The sequence below is a fragment of the Piliocolobus tephrosceles genome, chromosome 8, assembly GCF_002776525.5.
Source record: "Piliocolobus tephrosceles isolate RC106 chromosome 8, ASM277652v3, whole genome shotgun sequence".
Classification (NCBI taxonomy): Eukaryota; Metazoa; Chordata; class Mammalia; order Primates; family Cercopithecidae; genus Piliocolobus; species Piliocolobus tephrosceles.
In genome coordinates this window covers 137,946,219-137,954,648 of record NC_045441.1, presented here as the reverse complement: position 1 = coordinate 137,954,648, position 8,430 = coordinate 137,946,219, and the positions used below count along the sequence as shown (strand labels likewise).

The 8,430-nt window shown below is 46.9% G+C and overlaps 1 protein-coding gene across 1 annotated transcript in view; it reads left to right on the top strand.

The window, feature by feature from the left end:
• The window catches only part of ZNF786 (zinc finger protein 786), a 54,300-nt gene that overhangs the window by 13,178 nt on the left and 32,692 nt on the right, over positions 1 to 8,430 (top strand). The window contains exons 2-3 of the mRNA XM_026456366.2: positions 370 to 496; positions 6,073 to 6,231. The gene's annotated coding sequence lies outside the window, so the exon portion shown is untranslated. The remainder of the gene's footprint in view (positions 1 to 369; positions 497 to 6,072; positions 6,232 to 8,430) is intronic.

The window sequence follows — 8,430 nt, the reverse complement described above, 5'->3', positions numbered from 1 at the left end:
TAGCTGGCCGGGTGCGGTGGCTCAAGCCTGTAATCCCAGCACTTTGGGAGGCCGAGGCGGGCGGATCACGAGGTCAGGAGATCGAGACCATCCTGGCTAACACGGTGAAACCCCGTCTCTACTAAAAAATACAACAAACTAGCTGGGCGAGGTGGCGGGCGCCTGTAGTCCCAGCTACTCGGGAGACTGAGCCAGGAGAATGGCGTGAACCCGGGAGGCAGAGCTTGCAGTGAGCTGAGATCCGGCCACTGCACTCCCGCCTGGGGCCACAGAGCAAGACTCCGTCTCAAAAAGAAAAGAAAAAGAAAAAAAAGAAAAACAAAGTAGCCGTAAAGTAAAAATGTATGTGTATACTATTTGTGATTCCAGGTAACTGTGACATTTGATGATGTGGCCTTATATTTTTCGGAACAAGAGTGGGAGATCCTGGAGAAGTGGCAGAAGCAAATGTATAAGCAAGAGATGAAGACCAATTACCAGACCCTTGATTCCCTGGGTAAGATGGGCTTCTAAGGAATCACGTTTTAGGAACCAACCTAATAGTGCCAGGCTTCCTTCCCTGTATAAGCCATGGGCTGGTTGAAAATGATACTTGGCCCAGTTTACATTCATAATGTCTGTTCCCTTTCCTATAATGGCCTGGGAATATGAAATTCCTTTTTATCCGGTGGTATATTTGCCTTCAGTATTATTAATATTCTGAATTCTCAGTCTCCCACCTTAACCCTCCCCCATTTCTCCCAGAATTAGAATTAGTAATCTAATTGCCCGTTTTTTAAAAAAGTGTATTCTTTTATTTCTTTAATACTTTCATGCCTCCTTATTGTGTTGCCTGAATAAAACGAATTTCTCATCTTCAAGGAACTATTGGTTTCATGAAGGGGACAGAGTGTTTAAGTGAGAATAAGCTGCGATGCAAAATGGTGCACAGTGTGAATATAACAGGCAAGAAAAGGTGCCTGGGTAGAGGAAGGGAGGAGAGAGCAGTGGGATGCGACACTTAGGTAACTCCAGGCACATACTCAAGGAATAGATTAAAAAGATTAAAGAGAAATTTGGGGAAAGTATAACTTGCTGCTTATCTGGCTTACTCTGACACATTCTTGTATCATTAAAACCATTTCTTTTTTTTTTTTTTTGAGACGGAGTCTCACTCTCACCCATGCTGGAGTGCAGTGGTGCAATCTCCGCTCACTGCAACCTCTGCCTCCCAGCTTCAAGTGATTCTCCTGTGTCAGCCTCCCAAGTAGCTGAGACTACAGGCACCCACCGCACCCGGCTAATTTTTTTTTTTTTTTTTTTTTTTGAGACAGAGTCTGGCTCTGTCGCCCAGGCTGGAGTGCAGTGGCGCTATCTCGGCTCACTACAAGCTCCGCCTCCCGGGTTCACGCCCTTCTCCTGCCTCAGCCTCCTAAGTAGCTGGGACTACAGGCGCCTGCCACCTCGCCCAGCTAATTTTTTTTGTATTTTTAGTAGAGACGGGGTTTCACCATGTTGGCCAGGCTGGTCTCCAACTCCTGACCTCGTGATCCGCTCACCTCAGCCTCCCAAAGCGCTGGGATTACAGGCGTGACCACCATGCCTGGCCTCATTAAAACTGTTTCTGCTGGTATCACTATAATAAGTGATCTCAGTCTAGCCTGAAGGACTCATTCCGTGTTTGGGAGATTTATATTTTGTTGTGTGAGATATGAATGACAAGAGTCAACCATGTGAAATTAGGGGGAAGAGAATTTTAAGCAGAGAAAAACTAGGGCAAAGGCCCCAGGATAGGAGTGCCTGGGCTCAGTTTGTTGGGACCCACACTGAGCCTGTGGTAGGACATGCACAGAGGGCTGGTGAGAAAGTGATGCCGAGGCAGGAAGGGCCGCATAGGACAAGATAAGGAGTTGGATTTTATTCTCAACACAAGGGGAAGATTATGGGGGGATTTAAACAGAGGGGAGTGATTTACTTTTAAAATGGTTGCTTGGGTTGCTATGTGGAGAATGAATCATAGTGGATAGCAATGGAAGGAGAGAGACTAGCCAAGAGTGTTGGCCGTTCTGGTGTGATTTCATGGCAGCTGAACCAGGTAGGTAGTAATTAAGACAGAAGAAGGTGGTCTCCAGATAGGCTTTGGAGGCAGAATCCCAGATTTTGCGGATGGATTGGATGTGGAAAAAAGAATCAACTCCTTGATTTTTGGTTTGAGTATCCTGATGGCGAGTGGCTTTGTTCACCAACAGCAGGAAGGGTCGGGAGGTCGCACATTTGGGCCACATTACATCTGAGATGCTCATAGACATTTCCATGGAAACATAAAGTATGTGAAACTGGAATTCCATGTTAAGGTCAGGACTGGATTTACAGAATTGGAAGATGTTATAGTGATGGTATTTTAAACTGTGGGGCTGGTTTGGGATCATCTAGGGAGAATGTATAGACAGAACAGAAAGAGACCTGGGACAGGCCCTCATTTAGAGGCTAACCTGAGGACGCTGAGGCCCAGTAGCCAGCAGGGTGGGACAGATGAGAGCTGTGTGCTGATCCAGTGTTGTTTTGAGGTATCACAATTAGTGTCCTTGAACTTGGAAAATTTAGCCTAATTTTTCCAAATTTCAAAAATCAAATGGTATTACCTGCCAATGATTTTCTGTATAGAACATCCAGATCCAGGCCCCAGAACTTAGGATTTAGCAGGTTCGGGCTCAGGCCCAGGGATCTACATTTTTCACAAGTACTTGAGGTGCTGCTGATAGTGGCGGCACCCAGTTCCCTTGGAGAAGAAGCCTTGATGTGAGGGCTGAGCTGTAGCAGACACCACGAAAAGCTCAGAGGAAGAGGCTTCCTGCTGCCCACTCTTAAGACCCTCTACTGATTTATGAAAACCCCCCCCCCTTTTTTTTTTTGACGGAGTCTCGCTCTGTCACCCAGGATGGAGTGCAATAGCATGATCTCGGCTCACTGTAACCTCAGTCTCCCAGGTTCACGCTATTCTCCTGCCTCAGCCTCCTGAGTAGCTGAGATTACAGGCACGTGCTACCACACCTGGCTAATTTTTATATTTTTAGTAGAGACAGGGTTTCACCATGTTGGCCAGGGTGGTCTTGAACTCCTGACCTCAGGTGATCTGCCCGCCTCGGCCTCCCAAAGTGCTGGGTTTACAAGCGTTAGCCACCACACCCGGCAAAAACCCTTCTTTTAGGCTTACGCCACTAGACTGCATTACTCTCTACCTCTTAATCACTGTTATTTAACAACCTCCTGTTTCTATCACCTCACTGATCAAGAATGTTGGTACCTCGATATACACCAGGTGTGGTGGCTCACGCCTATAATCCCAATACTTTGGGAGGCTGAGGCGGACAGATGACTTGAGGTAAGGAGTTTGAGACCAGCCTGGCCAACATAGTGAAACCCCATCTGTACTAAAAATACAAAAAATTAGTCGGGCGTGGTGGCGGGTGCCTGTAGTCCCAGCTACTTGGGAGGCTGAGGCAGGAGAATGGTGTGGACCCAGGAGGCAGAGCTTGCAGTGAGACAAGATCGTGCCACAGCACTCCAGCCTGGGCAACAGAGCAAGATTGCGTCTCAAAAAAAAAAAAATTAGCCAGCGTGGTGGCACATACCTATAATCCTAGCTACTCAGGAGGCTGAGGTGGGAGGATTGCCTGAACCTGAGAGTTGGAGGTTGCAGTGAGCCGAGATCACAACACTGTTCTCCAGCCTGGGTGACAGAGTGAGACTCTGTCTCAAAAAAAAAAGAAAAGAAAAAAAGAATTTTGGTACCTCAATAGTGAGGATTGGATGTGAGCCATCTAATCAGAAAAGTTTAGTGATTGAAGTTCCCTCCTTAACTCCCTGTAAGTTTCCTTTTCTTCTCTTTTCTTTCTTTTTACTCACAGTGTTCTCATAATGATCACTTTTTAAAATGCTCATCATCCTTAACTTGTCTGCTTCCTTTAATTTTATGAAATATTGGGCCAGGCACAATATGTTCATATGAAATATGAACAATTTAATAGTTCACGCCTGTAATCCCAGCACTTTGGGAGACTGAGGCAATAGGATTGCCTGAGGTCAGGAGTTCGAGACCAGCCTGGCCAACATGGCAAACCCCCAACTCTACTGAAAATACAAAAATTAGTCAGGCGTGGTGGCGTGCACCTGTAATCCCAGCTACTCGGGAGGCACCTGTAATCCCAGCTATTCTCGAGACAGGAGAATCACTTGAACCTAGGAGGCAGAGGTTTCAGTGAGCCAAGATCACACCACTGCATTCCAGTATGGGCAACAGAGTAAGACTCTGTCTCAAAAACATTTGTGAAATATTGCAGAGGATATTTAAACTGAACAGTCTTTTTTTTTTTTTTTTTTAAGACAGAGTCTCTATCTCCAAGGCTGGGTGTAGTGGCACAATCACGGCTCACTGCAGCCTCAAACTCTTGGGCTCAAGTGATCCTCCCAACTCTGCCTGCTGAGTAGCTGGGACCACAGGCATATGCCACCACACCTGGCTAATTTTAAAAATTTTTGTAGGAATGGGGTCTCCCTATGGTGCCCAGTCTGGTCTCAAACTCCTGGGCTCAAGCATTCCTCCCACCTCAGCCTTTCAAAGTTCTGGGTATACAAGCAGGAGCCACTGTGCCTGGCCTGAACTAAACAGTCTTGGTAAGGCTGTATTCTATTGTCATTCGTGTAATTTCAACAGCTTTCATTTTTTTGACTTAGCTTTGATTTCATGTCTCTAGGAATCAAAGTCAACTATGAAAATGATTTTTATTGTGGGTAATGGTAAAAGAGAGAGACAGAGGCCAGGCACGGTGGCTCATGCCTGTAATTCTAGCACTTTGGGAGGCTGAGATGGGCGGATCACTTGAGGTCAGGAGTTTGAGACCATCCTGGCCAACATGGTGAAACCCTGTCTACTAAAATTACAAAAATTAGCCGGGCATGGTGGCGCGCACCTGTAATCCCAGCTACTTGGGAGGCTGAGGCGGGAGAATTGGTTGAACCTGGGAGGTGGAGGCTGCAGTGAGCCGAGATCGCACCACTGCATTCCAGCCTGGGCGACAGAGTGATACTCCGTCTCAAAAAAAAAAAAAAAAAAAGGGTCACAGGGCTTGGTACAGTGGCTCACCCCTGTATTCCCAGCACTTTGGGAGGCTGCGGCAGGCAGACTGCTTGTGCCCAGGAGTTTGAGACCAGCCTGGGCAACATGGCAAAACTCTATCTCTATAAAAATAAAAAATTAGCAGGGCATGGTGGCACGTGCCTATAGTCCCAGCTACTCAGGAGGCTGAGGTGGGAGGATCAGTTGATCCCCGGGAGGCAGAGGTTGCAATGAGCCAAGATTGTGCCACTGCACTCCAGCATGGGTGACAGAGCGAGACCCTATCTCAAAAACAAAATAATAATGATAATTTTTTAAAAATAATTTTTTTGAGACGGAATCTTGCTCTGTTGCCCAGGCTGCGGTGCAGAGGCACGATCTCTACTCACTACAGCCTCCATCTCCCAGGTTCAAGTGATTCTCGCACTTCAGTTTCCCAAGTAGCTGGTTTTACAGGCATGTGCTACCACACCCAGCTAATTTTTGTATTTTTAGTAGAGATGGAGTTTGCCATGTTGGCCAGGCTGATTTCTAACTCCTGACCTCAAGAGATCTGCCTGCCTTGGCCTCCCAAAGTGCTGAGATTACAGGCATGAGCCACCACACCTAGCCAAAAAAATTATTTAAGTATGCAGTAAACTGGCCAGGCGCGGTGGCTCAAGCCTGTAATCCCAGCACTTTGGGAGGCCGAGACAGGCGGATCACGAGGTCAGGAGATCGAGACCATCCTGGCTAACACAGTGAAACCCCGTCTCTACTAAAAATACAAAAAAACCTAGCCGGGCGAGGTGGCGGGCACCTGTAGTCCCAGCTGCTCCGGAGGCTGAGGCTGGAGGATGGCGTAAACCCGGGAGGCAGAGCTTGCAGTGAGCTGAGTTCCGGCCACTGCACTCCAGCCCGGGCGACAGAGCAAGACTCCGTCTCAAAAAAAAAAAAGTATGCAGTAAACTTAAAGTCTGTGTGGACTCTATTTGCAGGGTATGCTTTTTCCAAGCCAGATTTGATTACATGGATGGAACAAGGGAGAATGCTATTCATCAGCGAACAGGGATGCTTAGATAAAACAAGAAGGACAACTAGCCCTCCTACTGATGAACAGTTGGACATGAAGAATACTGGAAAGTTGCCATGTTTTGGTGAGTAAGATGGATTTAAAGTCATGAATTATTTAATTTTCCTAGTCTTGTTTCCTGAATCTTTCTTTTTGGATACCTGGCTAGATCTAGTCAATAAGAAAAGTTGTTTTGATGGAGAGTGTTAGTTTTCTTCACTCAAGAGGGTAGCAAATGTGGCCAAGCGCGGTGGCTCACGCCTGTAATCTGAGCACTTTGGGAGGCTGAGGGGATGGATCACCTGAGGTCAGGAGTTCCAGACTAGCCTGGCCAACATGGTAAAACCCCATCTCTACCAAAAATACAAAAACATTAGCCGGGTGTGGTGGCAGGCATCTGCAATCCCAGCTACTCTGGAGGCTGAGGCAGGAGAATCGCTTAAACCTGGGAGGCGGAGGTTGTGGTGAGCCAAGGTCGTGCTGTTGTACTACAGGCTGGGTGACAGAGGGGGCCCCCATCAAAAAAAAAAAAAAAAAAAAAAAGAGGGTAGCAAATGTGAGACTGTATTACATATTACTTTCATACAGAAAGAAGTTTTATATACACACACACACACATATATATATATATATATTTTTTTTTTAGACAGAGTCTTGCTCTGTCACTCAGGGTGGAGCCCAACAGTGCAATCTCGGTTCATTGCAACCTCTGCCTCCCGGGTTCCAGGGATTCTCCTGCCTCAGCCTCCAGAGTAGTTGGGACTACAGGTGTCTGCCACCACACCTGGCTAATTTTTTTGTGTTTTAAGTAGAGAAGGAGTTTCACCATATTGGCCAGGCTTGTCTCGAACTCCTGACCTTGTGATCCATCCAATTCAGCCTCCCAAAGCGCTGGGATTACAGACGTGAGCCACCGCGCCCGACACCCCGCTAATTTTTTAATATTTTTAGTAGAGATGGTGTTTCACTATATTGGCCAGGCTGATCTCGAACTCCCGACCTCAAGTGATCCACCCGTTTTCTGTTCTAAAGTGCTGGGATTATAGATGTGAGCCACCATGCCTGGTGTGGTGATATATGTTATTTAAAAAAAAAAAAACAAATCCTGGGAAGAAGATGACAATTCCTATAAAAGTAAGGGATGGCTGGGTGTGATGGTTCATGTCTGTAATCCTAGCACCTTGGGAGGTCAAGGCAGGTGGATCACCTGAGGTCAGGGGTTCAAGATCAGTCTGGCCAACATGGTGAAACCCACTCTCTACTAAAAATACAAAAATTAGCCGGGGGTGGTGGCGCATTCCTGTAATGCCAGCTACTTGGGAGGCTGAGGCAGGAGAATTGCTGGAACACAGGAGGCAGAGTTTGCAGTGAGCCCAGATTGCACCACTGCACTCCAGCCTGGGTGACAGAGTGAGACTCTGTCTCAGAAAAAAAAAAAAGAAAAGAGCAAGGGATCCATTTGTCAAAACCCTGAGAGGAAAAACCACCTCCTTGTCACACTGCTATGTCCATCTGAATATACAGAAATGAAAAACCCTCTAATTTTCTACAAAATATTTTTTTGTTGTACAGAACTTTAAAACTTGGGTTAAAACTCCTTTTGAGGCCGGGTGTGGTGGCTCACGCCTATAATCCCAGCACTTTGGGAGGCCGAGGCGGGCGGATCATGAGGTCAGGAGATGAAGACCATCCTGGCTAACATGGTGAAACCCTGTCTCTACTAAAAACACAAAAACGTAGCCAGGCTTGGTGGCAGGCGCCTGTAGTCCCAGCTACTCAGGAGGCTGAGGCAGGAGAATGGTGTTAACCCGGGAGGCAGAGTTTGCAGTAAGCCGAGATCGTACCACTGCACCTCCAGCCTGGGCAGCAGAGTGAGACTCCATCTCAAAAAACAAACAAACAAACAAACAAAAACTCCTTTTGAATTCCTTGTAACATAAGGGAATATTTCACTTTTTTTTTTTTTTTTTGACAGAGTCTCGCTCTGTTGCCCAGGCTGGAGTGCAGTGGCACAATCTCGGGTCACTGCAACCTCTGCCACCTGGGTTCAAGTGATTCTCCTGCCTCAGCCTCCCAAGTAGCTGGGACTACAGGCACGGGCCACCACGCCCGGCTAATTTTTTGTATCTTTGGTAGAGACGGGATTTCACTGTGTTAGCCAGGATGGTCTCGATCTCCTGACCTCGTGATCCACCCGCCTCAGCCTCCCAAAGTGCTGGGATTACAGGCGTGAGCCACTGCATCCAGCCAGTATTTCACTTTTTTTTTTTTTTTTTTTTTTTTT